Source organism: Ambystoma mexicanum, chromosome 14 (genome assembly GCF_040938575.1).
Source record: "Ambystoma mexicanum isolate Mex_15411 chromosome 14, UKY_AmexF1_1, whole genome shotgun sequence".
NCBI classification, from domain to species: Eukaryota; Metazoa; Chordata; class Amphibia; order Caudata; family Ambystomatidae; genus Ambystoma; species Ambystoma mexicanum.
The window spans coordinates 51898264-51913938 of NC_090940.1; positions in this window are offsets into that span (position 1 = coordinate 51898264).

Consider the following 15675-nt stretch of genomic DNA (forward strand, 5'->3'; position numbering starts at 1 on the left):
ACTCCAAGTAGGTAGCACCTTCCCACCCTCTGCTACCATCGTGTTGATAAGATTCAGACCCAATGCTTCCATAGTCACCCACCATCTGAATCCATTTTGGATTTTCGGTTCATTGGGTAGTTTCTCCGCAATAGCCTCCCAGTTGTCCTCCACTTGGTCAGGGATAATACAATTCTAACGTAGGTCCCCACCCACCAAAATCCTACCTTCTGGGAACTGTGATACCCAGGTGGTAATTGTGTCAGAGATGGGCAGGAGAAAGTCCTGTAGATCAGCCTCTCAGTTATACCAATAAATATTCACAATCAGCAAATTAAATCGGGCGTCCAAGAGGACAGGGATATAGCCATAACCCCAAAAGGGAGGTTAGGTAGAAGATTCGCCCTCAGACCCAAAGCAGAACTTAATGCAATAATTAAGCCCCCCGAAGCCCTGCCCCCTTTACTCGGCTGTGCGCCTTGTGCAAAAACCTGATATCCATCCAACACCAAGGCTTGTAGTAACCATGCCTCCTGGATTAAGATACCATTCCCCACCTCCACAATTCGCTTGCTTCAATGTTGCTATATAGATTAGAGTTGCCTCTAGAGTTCCAGGAAACAACTCTCAAACCGAAATGATTATCCTTTTCCATGCATATTTTAGGGGTGCTATGGTTTAATCGTTTTCCACAAAGCGGATGTAACTCGGACCCAATGCTGATCCACCGCCTCTGGTTGAAAATCGATTTGTTGCCAGCAATTAGTCCTCTAGTTCCTGAAACATTCAGGGACATTCTTAGCGCCCCATCTCCCCATCGCTTGATGGACATCCCGTCCCCACCCTTCTATATAAATAGAAAGACCCAGTTCTTTAAGGTTCGTTGCTTCAGCCAGAACTAATTCTTTTACCACTCTAGAAGTAAAATAAAGATGGCAGCAGTTAGTATCTGCTCGATTTGGTAAAGCTACATGAGCTATATTGGTGGGGTCACTGCTGAAAGTGTTACAATTGTGGAAGCCCCTGTCTTTTTTAAGAGGCCTGAACAAGAAAGCCAGCCACTCCAGAAACAAAGAGCCACGCGGCACTGGCCACAGCACATTCCATTAAAAAAACGTATTTATTTAGGAGTAGCAGGCGACACCACACGGGTAGCAAGGGAGACGTCAGGGGCCACAGCTGCGACCCGTGGTGACCCCCAAATGACGTACCTGCTCCTCCCCGCCACCCGGTACAGCTGTACCCCTCCTCTGTGCCCCTTTGTATCCTACCCCTCGCTGCATTTCTGTTCTATTACCTCTGTAAAGTGCTCCGTTATGCATCTGTAGTGTTGTATACCTCTGTAAAGCACACCGTTGCTTCTCGAAGCTAGACATGTATTCAATAAATACCATAATAATGATACAAGGATAGAAGCACAGTGCTTCCTAGAAACAATGTGGAGTCATTTGGTGGGGTCCACTTGGTGTTTTGTGATACATGTATTTTAAAGACAGGCCAGCTCCTGAGTATTGAAACCAGAAGCATAGACTGAGTAGGGACCGAGTGGGCAAGGCCCACCCAAAACAATGTGGAGTCATTTGGTGGGGTCCACTTGGTGTTTTGTGATACATGTATTTTAAAGACAGGCCAGCTCCTGAGTATTGAAACCAGAAGCATAGACTGAGTAGGGACCGAGTGGGCAAGGCCCACCCAAAATCTGTAAATGCCCATTCTGCAGCGCTGTGTGGGTATTTACAGATGTTAATGCCATTGCGGGGGGCCCAACTACATTAGCTTCAGGCCCACTTGTTAGACAATCCTGGCTACGCCTCTGACTGGAACATGGGCCAGGTTCTGGAGCTCTGAACAAGAGCCCCTTCACCTGCAGTTTGGCGGAGAGGCCCCTCTTGCCCCCAAAACCCACAAGCTATAAAAGTGTGGGATTTTGCGCATCTGCTTCATTTGTCTTATCATCTGCCCACGCTTCCAGCGAAAAGTAGTCAAAAAAGGCAGCGGAAAAGTAGCCAAAGCTGTAATGATACTATGGTAATTGTTAGGGTCAAGGAGGGTTTTGTGCGCTTGTGATTGCCTGGTTTAGGGGTAGGTTTGGGGTGGTCTTGAACTTCTACACGCATTGGTCCGTTATATTGCCCAATCTATTTCCTCATTAAGGCCCTTGAGAAGATTTTGTGTCTTAGACATCACCCTCTGCTTCCGCTCATGGAGTTTATTTTTATCATTTTTTCCTTTGCCAAATCTCTCCAGGAATTGAGCCTGGTGGCTACTTCAGTGATGCGCATTGTGAATTCACGCGCCACACCCTCTGCACGTGGATGGTGTGCCTGTACTTTGGATAAAACCCCACACCTCTGTAAGGGTTACTGTTCCCTGGGCAGGGGCCAGTGGTCAGTCACTCCTTCTTTAACAAATGAAAACAGAGACCTCTTCTTCTATGAAGGGAGGAAAGGGGTCAAGAAGGGGACCCTCCTTAGGACATCTATAGATAACATATTTAAGTTTGCTTTTAATTTCAATTAAGCAATAAGAAATCTTTTTTTAGGTGGACTGCCATAAAAGATCCACACACAAAGTAATCATAAAACCTCAATATAAATACTACAGCAGCTGCAATCTATAGAGCCAATTAGCTGCCACATTTCAATCTTACCCTCACTGCAACTTGCAAGCGCAGTCCGAGTGCATACGCTACTACAGATTCAGTTAACAGATAATACATTGCAGGTAAACATTAAATTAAACCTCGATCATAAAATTGGTGAATAGTTTTACAGCGAATTGACATATACTTAGTGTAACAATAATGTAAATTGCATAGCTGTCTCTACGGGTTGCAGGCAAAACAGAGCAAAGGTCGAATCCTCTGATTACTGTCACCATATTGCAGTAATACTGTAAATATGTAAAAAAAGAAAATCTAAAGCGTACTTGCCATCTCCTTGACTGCACTGTATAAATCCATAGGGAATGTTGTTTTATAAAGGAATATAGTGAAAGACCGAAATTAGCCATGTTCAATCTTTTGCATAATGCCATATTTTTCCTCACAGCTTTAAATATCTTATTTAATAATCGTTCTGCACGAAATTTGATATGTTCGTAAATTCAATTTTGTATGTAATCCTGTACGAAACTATGTATTCGATAAGATGTTCAATTCAGTTCCTTTTGTTTATAGTTACTGTTTTCTTTTTTCTTTTCTTTATTCTTTTTTTAATGTTATTGTACCATTTGGTAAGGGTTAAGGTTCTTAGCTTCATAACAACAATAAATAAAATGTAAAAAAATAATCATTTAAATAAACATCATTCAGATTGTATTATACTAAACAGAGCAAGGTATCACGAACTTGGGAAACTGGCGTGTGTGGGGAAAATGGGAATTCGGCCGCCATTAGAGTGTGCCGTTACGCTGTTTCACAACGCACCGCAGCGGTCTAGTCCTTTTCAACATGGCCGCCGTCGAGTTCTGTTTCTTGTCCAGTATTCGGCGGCTCGGCGCGTTGCAACTTTCTGGATTTCTCCTTGTTGCCAGCGCTCCTTGTTATTTCCCTTGGCGGCGGTCCGCCCACTCTACTGCTTACCGTACGTAACCCTCTCTCTCTGCCACCATCTCAGTCTCTCTGCTTGTAATATTTAGCCTGTTTCCTTTTTTCCTCTTGGTCTCCTTTCTCCTTTTCTGGTTCCCCTGTTCTGTCTATTTTTTGTTTTTGTTCTTGTTGCTTCCCTTCGTTGATATTTGGCACTACCTTTTCTGTGTCCTACCGTTCATTTTACAGTAATATTCATTCCGGATTTCCTCTCGGTCTCCTGCAGTGATTATCCTTTTTCTGTCTACATTATCCGAACAGCATTTTCCTGGTCTTCTTCCATCTTATATATACCATCAAGACAGACTTACTGTGCCATAGCTCGTGAAGATCTGTTTTTTTTTATGCCTGAGGCTTTTTCCCCTTCATCGCTCCGGCTGTTGCGGAGAGGAGTCACCGGAAATTCACAGGACTGGAATCACTGTGGTTTCCTTCCGAGGCAGACTATATCTGCACAAAAAAAAGAAGGCAGAAGCCCAGCGACCTCGAAGGAAGAAATTGGATTATTCTTCTACCACATCAGGTGAGGAGGAAGGGGGAGAAGGTGAACTCCATTTTCTGAGTGAAGAGGAATATATTACCGACCAACCAGATAGCATTTCCGACAAACCTGATAGCCTGCAACGCCAGATTGAAGAGATGGCCACACCACAGCAAATTCAAGAACTTGTGGCTGTGGTTCAAACCCTTAATCCTGAAGTTCAGGCACTCAAAGTCGACAATGCCGCCTTGCAGCAAAGAGTCGCTGCTAGAGAACAGAAAACTGCTGATCTCCCTCCTTTACCCCTGGTTTCAGGGAAATTTGATGGCTCAGAATGGAAGGTAAAAGAATTCTTGGAGGCTTGTAACATTCATTTCGCCTTTAGAAAGGGCGCCTTCGCTGCAGATCATGCAAAGGTGGGATTCATGATTACTCATATGTCAGGTAATGCCTTGGGATGGGCAACTCCATTAGTATCCCAGTCCGATCCAGTTCTGCAGGATTTCGCCGCCTTTAAGGCTCTCCTACAACAGACGTTCCTCCGGACAGAATGTGCCTTTGTAGCCAGTGAGGACCTGCTGGATGTACGGCAAGGAAATTCTGACCTGCTTACCTACATCTCAATCTTCAAGAAGTTGGCGGCCGAGGCGGGCTGGCAAGAACAAGCCCAATACACCATTTTTCGCAGAGGATTGCGAGAAGAATTGAAATATGAGCTTGCTCGAATCCCTCGTCCTGAGACCTTTTCTGACATCCTCACTGCGGTTCTGAGAATAGATTTCCGCTTCACTGAACGAAAGAACGAAAAGAAGAAGAATCGCGGTTCGGTATCCTATCCTGAAGCAAACCCCTTACCTTCCTCTCCTGCCACGCGCCCCATCCGCGATGAACCTATGCAAATTGGAACTACTCGGGCGCCGTTAACTCTGGAAGAGAGAAAGAGAAGAAGAGAGGGAAGCCTCTGTATGTACTATGGTGCTTCCACCCACCTGCTGAGGGACTGTCCAGATGTTCCTCCTAGGAGACCGGGAAACAAACGCCCTCGATAGTTAATAGGGCGGACTTTCGAGGGGCGAACCCCAGTCCCTACACAACCCTTTCTGTCACCTCCACCAAGACATCTGAGGATTCACGTCTGATGGTAGTAGCTGTTAAGATACAGTTCAGAGGGAGAGAAGTTGACACACAAGCCCTGCTGGACTGTGGAGCTGCCGGAAACTTCTTGGACACCATATGGGCAGACAAGGTGGGCCTAAAGAGAATCGCCAAGACAGAGGATCAAAAGGTGGAAGGAGTGGATGGAACACCCCTGTGTTTCGGACTTATTACTCATACCACTGAGGAAGTAAAGGTCTTCATCCAACAGCACTCAGAAGTAATGAGCTTTTACATCATTCGTGCAGCCCACTTTCTGGTTATACTGGGTATAGGATGACTCAGAAAACACAATCCTACCATTAACTGGACCAACAATCTTTTGAGCTTTCACTCCAAGCACTGTAAAGAGGAGTGTCTACCCGAACCATTGTTTGAAACTGTTAAGACTGTATGTTCTACCGAGACCAGTGCAATTCATTGCATACCCAGTTATCTAACCGAGTTTTCTGATGTCTTCAAGGAGCAATCGCCCCGTAAACTACCTCCACATGGACCAGAGGATTGTAGAATCGACCTAGTTCCTCAAGCATTGGTTCCCTTTGGCTGGATGTACCCACTCTCAGTATCTGAAACAGAGGTTCTTAAGCAATATCTAGATGACAATCTCGCTGATGGGCTTATCAAACCTTCTCGGTCCCCAGCTGGGGCCTCTTTGTTTTTCATTCCAAAAAGAGACACTAAAGAATTAAGGCCTTGTATTGACTACAGGGGTCTAAACAAGCTCTGTGGTGTTCACGAAGCTCGATCTCTGGAACGCCTATTACCTGCTCCACATTAGAGTCGGTGATGAATGGAAGACAGCCTTCCGCACTCTTTAGGGTCTGTTTTAGTACCAGGTAATGCTGTTCGGGCTAGTCAACGCTCCTTCCGTTTTCCAATGATTTATGGATCGTTTATTGTCAGATCTGTTGGGCCAAACCACAGTGGTATACCTAGACGATATTTTGTTTTTTTCTCGTAACCAAGAGGACCATCAGCGTCACGTTAAGGAGGTATGTGCTTTCTCACAGTCCTCAATATCCTATTTGGGGTTTATTCTACCCGACCAAGGGATCACCATGGATCCAAAGAAAGTAGAGGCTATTTTGGCCTGGCCACCACCTTCTTCGGTTAAGGAGATTCAACGATTTCTTGGACTGGCCAACTTTTACCGAAAATTTATCCCTGAATTCTCCCAGCTCACTCTTCCGATTACCTCTCTACTGAAGAAGTCTTCCGATCCCTTCAACTGGTCTAAGGAAGCTGACGACAGCTTTTTCAGCTTGAAACAAAGATTCTGTACAGCTCCTGTCTTAAAACAGCCCGACCAACTACAGCCCTTTATTTTGGAAACTGATGCTTCCGCGGCAGCGGTGGGTGCTGTTCTCTTTCAATCTAACCAAGCATTAGAACATCCCATTGCTTACTTTTCCAAGACCTTGAGCCCGAGCCAACAGAATTATTCTGTTATCGAACGTGAGCTGTTGGCCATGAAATTAGCTTGTCTGGAGTGGAGGCACTTACTTCAAAGAAGTCTATATCCCTTCCAATTACGAACAGATCACAAAAACCTGCAGGTACTCAAACAACAAGAATGCTATAATACACGACAAGCCAGATGGGCTCACTTTTTTTCTCAATTCCATTTCAGTATTACTTACATACCTGGTTCTCAAAACCTGATTCCTGACGCTTTGTCACGCAAAGAGGACACTGATAAGAACCCTACGCAATGCAAGGAACTGATGTTCCCCCATACTATGATTGTTTCTCCCATGACATCCTTTTTGCAACAGGTTCAAGAGGCCTCCCTCAGCATGGAAGAGCCTACTTCTGCCCTCATGAAGCAGCCAGTGGTAAGAAGAGACGGATTATATTTTGCCCACAGGAAATTGATCATTCCATCCCACTATCTCAGACAATAGGTTCTCCGATGGTGCCATGACTCCAAAGTGGCCGGCCATAGAGGTATACGCGTTACTCTGGAATTACTCCAAAGCTCTTTCTATTGGCCCAACATGAGAGCAGATACTCAGGAGTATATTCAAACCTGTCTTGTTTGTCTACAGAGTAAACACCTCACACAGAAGCCTTTGGGACTACTTCAACAAGAGCCAATCCCACCTGGTCCTTGGAAGCACATCTCAACCAACTTTATAGTGGACTTACCCGTCTCCCTAGGTTGCTCCTGTATCATGGTAACTGTGGACTCCTTCTCCAAGTTAGCGCATTTTTCCCCCCTGATCGCAATACCCTCTGCTTCTGTTATGGCAGATGTCTTCTTGAAGGACATCTTTAGGTTACACGGTCTTCCCCTGAAAATTGTATCAGATCGGAGTAGTCAGTACACCTCCAAATTTTGGACAGCGTTGTGTAAGAAATTGGGTATCGAAAGGGCTCTCTCCTCTGGGTTCCATCCCCAAACCAACGGACAGACAGAGAGGCTGAATGGAACACTGGAACAGTACCTCAGATGCTTTATAAATCAACAACAAGACAACTGGGTGTCTTTGCTCCCCACCACAGAGTTCACATACAACAACTCGGTGCATTCTGCACTGGGATCAGCCCCTTTTACTGTACCTATGGTATACATCCTCAATCCATAGTGAATACTTTTTCTGTAGATTCACACACCCCAACCATAGAAACTACCCTTGGGAGAATCAAAGAAGCCCACGATACTGCTAGGCAGAGTCTTCAAGAGGCATGCAGTCGTTATAAAGAACAAGCTGATAGACATCGCAGACAGGTACCCGAATGGGGGAAAGGCACCAAGGTTATGCTTTCTACGAAGTTCTTACCTCGCTGGGTCCATCCTTCGAAGTTGTCTTCCCGTTACATCGATCCCTATGAGATACATTCCAGAATCAATCCTGTAGCCTACCGCCTTAAGTTACCCAATACCCTGAGGCGGGTGCATCCAGTCTTTCATTCCTCTCTTATACAACCTTATTTGCCTGGTACCCGAACACAGTCTGCTCCCAAGCTACAGGTCTTTCCTAGTTCGACTTCCGAAGAGTACGAGGTCTCTCAGATCCGGGAATCCTGGTATCACAGAGGACGTCTAGAATATTTGGTTCACTGGAAAGGGTACCCCACTTCTGAGGATACCTGGGAACCTTGTTCAAATAGTCAGGCCCCTCTTTTGGCGAGAAAGTACCATTGTCTTCACCCAGGTAAACCGGGAGGGCGAGGCCTTCGAACAGGGCATACTATCACGAACTTGGGAAACTGGCGTGTATGGGGAAAATGGAAATTCAGCCGCCATTAGAGTGTGCTGTTACGCTGTTTCACAACGCAACGCAGTGGTCTAGTCCTTTTCAACTTGGCAGCCGCCGAGTTCTATTTCCTGTCCAGTATTCGGCGGCTCGGCACGTTGCAACTTTCTGGATTTCTCCTTGTTGCCAGCGCTCCTCGTTATTTCCCTTGGCAGTGGTCTGCCCACTCTACTGCTTACCGTTCGTATCCCTCTCTCTCTGCCACCATCTCAGTCTCTCCGCTTGTAATATTTAGCCTGTTTCCTTTTTTCCTCTCGGTCTCCTTTCTCCTTTTCTGTTTCCCATGTTCAGTCTATTTTTTGTTTGTGTTCTTGTTGCTTCCCTTCGTTGATATTTGGAACATCCTGTTCTGTTTCCTACCGTTCATTTTACACTATTATTCATTCCGGATTTCCTCTCGGTCTCCTGCAGTGATTATCCTTTTTCTGTCTACATTATCCGAACAGCATTTTCCTGGTCTTCTTCCATCTTATATATACCATCAAGACCGACTTACTGTGCCATAGCTCGTGAAGATCTGGGTTTTTTTAATGCCTGAGGCTTTTTCCCCTTCATCGCTCCAGCTGTTGCAGAGAAGAGTCACCAGAGATTCACAGGACTGGAATCACGGTGGCTTCCTTCCAAGGCAGACCACAAAAAAAAGAAGGCAGAAGCCTGGCGACCTCGAAGGAAGAAATTGGATTATTCTTCTACCACATCAGGTGAGGAGGAAAGGTGAGAAGGTGAACTCCATTTTCTGAGTGAAGAGGAAGATATTACCGACCAACCAGATAGCATTTCCGACAAACCTGATACAAGGATACAATGAGAATGCTTAATAGCTTGCAACATAATCAAGATATGTTTAAAGCATGGAATATGTCTAGCATGATAACAAATTACTAATAAAGTCCGTGGATGAAAAAAGCATATGCATTCAACCATAAAGAAATCCAGTACATGGGCCAGATAAGGAAAAGACACCTGTAGGACTGTTTCAACTCAAAGTCCTCCCTTTCGGCTTGCACAGCGCTCCAGCCACTTTCCAATGCCTCATGGTTAAAATCATGCAGCCTTATTCCGATTTCTGTGGAGCTAATATTGATGATATTGTCTTTTATAGTAAAACTTGGTAGGACCATCTCTTCCATTTGTATACTATTATGAAAGTCCTCAGAGAGGCTGGACTGACTTCTAATCCATCTGAATGCAGACTGGCCCAATCAGCCATGAAAAACGTTGGCTTTTTTTTAGAGAATGGGGCCGTACAGTCTCAACACTAAAATCGGTTTTAGATACTAACACCCAAAAGCCAAAGGGATCTTAGAGCCTTTCTGTGGTTAATAGGATGTTACCGTAGGTTTATCCCAAACTTTTCGGACAAAACAGCTAGGCTAGCAGATAAACTTAAGAACACTGAACCACAGAAACTTCAATGGACTGACGAGGATGATGTATGTTATAACACCTTGAAACAAACTCTGTGCCAGAACCTGATCCTGAAGGTAGTAGATTTCTCTAAAGATTTCATATTGCAAACAGACAGCTCCCTTGCAGGGTTAGGAGCAGTCCTATCCCAAGTTTGCGATGGATTAGAACATCCCATCCTGATTGCAAGTCGCAAGCTATTCCCACGTGAACAAAATTACTCTGTGCTGGAATTAGAGGCCCTGGCCAACAAGTGGGTCATAATCCACCTTAGAAACCACATCTTGGGAAGGAAATTTACACTAGTCACAGACCATTCTCCCTGAGTTTGGATTAGCCAATTCAAAGACTTCAACCCTTGGGTCATGCAATGGTTTCTGGACCTGCAACCCTACTGTTTCAATGTGAAACACAGAAAAAGAATAGACCAAGGGAATGTAGATTACCTCCTCCAGTTCCCCTGCCTGTGAAACAGATGCAGCTACATCGCATGGAGGAAGGGTATATGATAAACCTGAAGGTGTCTCACCCGCTAGTCCCCAGTGATCTTTCATCCAGGTGGCCAGGACACGGCCATCGCTATTGGATTCAGTTCCTGGGGGTGGACCAGTGCGGGAGGATCACCTGAATGGGGGGTCTTCGGGGAGTGGAAGTGGGACACTGAAGGGTGAGATGCGGTATCCCCTTCCTTATGATGTCTTTTCCCCATCCTACCCCGTAGGATATCTAGAAACTCTACCCCCCCTTTTCCTACACCAACACTTTCACCGCAAAAGATAACGGACTAACACCAGAGCCATTTACCTCACATGTCCCAATACAAGGGTCAGACAGAGTCAGGCAATTGCCAATAATTACACACACCTGATGGTCCTTTTCCTTCCCCACAGGGATAAAAGGCAGAGCACGAGAGCACACTTTGAGCAATGCCGAATGCACGAAGAAGCAGCGATACCAATCCACAGCTGGGTAATCCTTCATGAGTGGGATACGAATCCACAGCTGGGTAATCCTTCATGAGTGGGATACCAATCCACAGCTGGATAATCCTTCATGAGTGGGATACGAATCCACAGCTGGGTAATCCTTCATGAGTGGGATACGAATCCACAGCTGGGTAATCCTTCATGAGTGGGATACTAATCCACAGCTGGGTAATCCTTCATGAGTGGGATACGAATCCACAGCTGGGTAATCCTTCATGAGTGGGATACCAATCCACAGCTGGATAATCCTTCATGAGTGGGATACTAATCCACAGCTGGATAATCCTTCATGAGTGGGATACTAATCCACAGCTGGGTAATCCTTCATGAGTGGGATACGAATCCACAGCTGGGTAATCCTTCATGAGTGGGATACTAATCCACAGCTGGATAATCCTTCATGAGTGGGATACTAATCCACAGCTGGATAATCCTTTATGAGTGGGATACTAATCCACAGCTGGGTAATCCTTCATGAGTGGGATACTAATCCACAGCTGGGTATCTGGGATGGATTTTGGTGTTGATGGTAATCAGCCTGTTGTCTAGTGCATGTGCACAGGTCTTCCAGGCTTGAGGGAGTCAATACAGATTTAATGGTGTCTGGGCCAAGGGGGGCTTTTCTATCAGAGGGAATTTAATGAGGATGGCCCCATTGAACGTCCCAATATTACCTTTGTGCGACTGTCGAACAAGAACATGCAGTCCAGAACGGACCTTCCAAATGGGACTTGGTGGAACAGGCCATTATGTGCCATCTGTTGCAATTGCTCTTCCTTGCCCAAGGAGAACATCTTGGCTGCAGTCATTTTGCTCTGTAGCGATAAACACTTTTGTGTAGTTGATTTAGCTGCAACAGGTTTCTGCAGGAAGGCCTCAGCATGTTTGTTTTGTCAGGACGAGTTAGTGTCTGTGTAAGGATAAATTAAACCGCCTAATAACTCTCACAATTTATGGGCCCATTTTCAAGGTACCGCATGTTGTTTTTGAGTCCTTATTGTGGAGCTCTGTTTCTTATGTAGAGGAGGAGCCAAGTACCTCTACGGGAAGTTCCGCCCCTATTCTGCCTTTAAGTTGGCAACCCGAAATTGCGACATGTGCAATACCAGTGAGGGTGCCAATACCGTGAAAAGTCTCCTTGAAACAAGGTATCCATTGAGAAAACCCTATATCTATCCGCAGAGAAATGACAATGCTCTGAAGGAAGTTCCAGAAGAAGTGTGAAAATGAAAGAGAGGACTGGTGACGTCACATCAAGCAGTTGACGCTCCCAGAAGAGATGCAAATGAAGTAAGAATATAGACCTTATAGAATCTGATCATGCAGTAGTGAAGTAAGCAACATTTTGGGAGCGAAATGAAGATTGCACGTGCAGAGAATCACCGAAGAAAATGCAAAGCCATTTTACAAATGTACAGGCGCAGTAATGCAAGTAGACAAAGTAAACATAAGGCTGGCTCATAGTTAATAGATTGCAGGTGATGCACCAATTTATATATATAGGAATGTATAGAATCTGGATGTTCCGCAACGTACTTTAGCAAACTTGGACCTCGTGAATGAAAGGGCAGGAAGTGTGGCGCAGCAGAATAAGGATAGCTGACGACGAAGGAAAATTCGAGAAAGGCTTGCCTAGCCCAGTGTCAAGAGCCAGGGCCGCCAAGAGTCTATTTATCTACTCGAGAAGATACATGAACGTGAGAAGCAAGTTCAGCTCCTGTTTGAGGTGTAATGAAAAACCACTGAAGGTGCCAAGATGTCTTCATTTAATAGTATTAAATACAACGAGAAGCTCAAAAACGTGGTCACCAGTCACATGGTCAGATGAGAATAGACTTTGGGCGAGCTACATCGAGACCAGAAGATAAAGCCATGCCACACTCCCTTTTATTCTCAGTCACAGTGAGCCTCTACAAGGCTGAGTTCAAAGACATTAATTGAATGCAGACCACAGGAGTGAAAATGGATGTTGAGCTCATTGGGTGGGGAGACATGACCAGGCCAACCCCCCAGCATCTGAAGTACCAGCTGGCATGCTGCTAGCGAGCAGAATCTTCCAGAAGGGTACAAGCGTGCCAACCAATTATAGAGGGCCACATATTAAGAAGCCCTATAGTTTGAGAAGCCAATAGTATGGGCCTCATTACGAGGTATGCCGGTAGCCATGCCGCTATTGGTGGCATGGCTGCCGGCAAAACCGCATCCGTGACCGTGTCCTTGGAATGAGGACTTACCGGACCATTCCGAGTTCGGATGGCCCGGTAATTCCTCACTCGAGGACACAGACACGGTTCATCCCCATTCCCATTTCAGCCCCCTTAGGGCTGAATGGGAATGGGAGAGGGAGTAAACAGCGGGCCATTACGAGATGGCCCGTTGTTTGTTCCCTCTTCTCCTCGCGGGATCCGGTATGCACGCCTGGTTTTCCCAGGTGTGCTAAACGTGTCCCGCGAGGGGACCTTGTAATGTGGCAGAACGGGTTCAACGGCGCCGCAGCCTTTTACGGCGCCGTTTAACCCGTTCCGCCAGGGTCGTAATGAGGCCCTATGTCATGTATTAGACTGACCAGGAAGATGACTTGCACTTGGGATGGGCTAAGTTGTCCACCTGTTCTTAGAGACAAATCACTTCCCTGCATCCCATAGAAAGTATATGTAGATGTACCCCATTGACCAACCACAACCCTTTGTAGGTTTTCTTATCTTGCCACGTATTTTGACGTCACTCATGATGAATATTTAGTATAAAAGCACTGTTTTATATGAAATGCGTTGAGATAATTCTGTGCGGCGTCTGTTGATGTCGGTTGTACTCCCTGTTTTAAAGACTTGTTATTAAAACAGCCTTGATTTTTGCCAACTTCCTGAGTCGGTCTGATTATTGATGTATGAGTAAGATCTGCATCCCCAATCATCTCAGAAACTGTTACCTCATCTCCTCGTGTTCACTTACTGTTGATTTCAGTATTCCAATATACTATCACTACAGGGTCAAGTCCCACTTTCAGGGGTGGGCTTGGGTGGTAGCAGCCCGCCCAAACTTTGGTACACCTGAGTGAAGTGGGGGCCAAATCATGGGCACAGGGACTGTACAGACCAAGCTTGACCTTAAATGTGGAGCTCATCGCCATTAGCGCCCAGCTTCATTAGAGGGACGCCAAAAGTGTTCATTTTTATTTTAGGAATGACGTCCCCTTTGAAGGATGGCTACACGCGGGCGTGCTCCCATTCACTGAAGGGAATATCAGACCATTTCAACATGGACATGCAAGAGGACTCAGTCACAAGTCCCTTCTTGCTATCCATGGCAGTGTGAGGAGGCACAGTACAGCGGACGTAAGAGATGGAGTGGTGATGAGTGCGGCTGCGTGGGCGGGGCTAGTCATGCAGAGGAGGGACAAGATATTGGTGTGCGCAGGAAAGCAAAGTTCACTTTCAGCTGTCTTGCAATGGGGACTTAAGCCAGAGGCTTCACCATAAGGTTCCAGGACACCGAGTGGCTGGCACCCACGTGCCAGATGCTAATGTTAGATAATGCCCTTGCATTTACCTGTAGTCAATGTTACCACTGCCCTAAAGCTCCTACGTTTTTATTTGTACCATGTCTGCTTTACACGAGCGAGGCCGGAGCTGGCTTTGTATCTTTCCTGTAGATTGATTCATTTTGGGTTTCGTTTTTTCTCTGACTTTTTTTAATATGTGCAATAATACAAGACACGTACATAAAAAAGTACTTAATGTCAATAGTACTGTAAGAGCCATGAAGGCATCGCAAATAACCAAAGGACGAATCCTCTAGTTTTAAGATCTTTTCAAAAGCAGCCTTCTAAGAGTGGCCTTATCCAGATCCGAAGTGTGGGATTGGACAAAAGCTTCTAGCGCAGTCTAAAAACGACTTTAATCTTATCCGGTGTCATGTGCCCTAACAGGACCTGTGAAACTATCAGACATCTGACAGTGTGCTCATCCCTGAGCAAAACCTTTTGGCGACCATAACACCCAAATGGAGATGTTTGTGAAGACCACAGTGTGCTCTCTGGAGGGTACAAGGTGCTCCATACACCGTGCGCATCGTGCATGAGAGCAAGCCGGTATTGTCTTTAAAGACCGGTGACACGTCCTTTAGGGCGCGTTCTTAGTGGGGTGGGTAGGATTAGGAAGGAAGAGTGTTGCAGTAGGGATTAGAGGGACACATAGTAAGAAAGACCTCTGATCCCTCTATTTTTTCAGCCCTGGTCTTGTGATGTTGGAACGGCAATGTCCGCCTGCCTGTTTGCCTCTAAACTGTTCCCCTTTTGGGTGGGGCTGTCTTCTATCCTGAATTGCCTGGAATTGGGGTCCCTCTGGGGATACTGGTGTAGACGGGGACTTTTTCAGTGATCGTGCATTTTGTCCAGAATCTCAGCAGGTATGTGTGTTTCGGCCGTTGGACCATGACTTGGGAATATCTACTCACGATCAGATCCATTGCAAAATTAAAATGATGCCCCAGTGCAATTGAAGACAGCTTCGCTATCATCAGTAGATGTTTATCTGGAATGTTCCAGAAGAATGAGTCTCTCCAACTGGAGCATAGACATTTGCTGCCAAACGTTAACATTCTGCAGCTTTTGGGTGTGCGGGAGACGGCTATCCTTGCACAGCGGCGGTTTGATGGCTGGACTATCTGGGATCTTTCTCGGCAGGCATTATCATTGCTTCATTCTAGGAGATATCAGCCGCAGGAATGTAGGGCAGGCAAAGGACACACTGCAGGGTTACGCTCCTGTTGTGCAGACACGGGCTGAGTGGCACTAGGTGGCTTTAAAATCCAGAG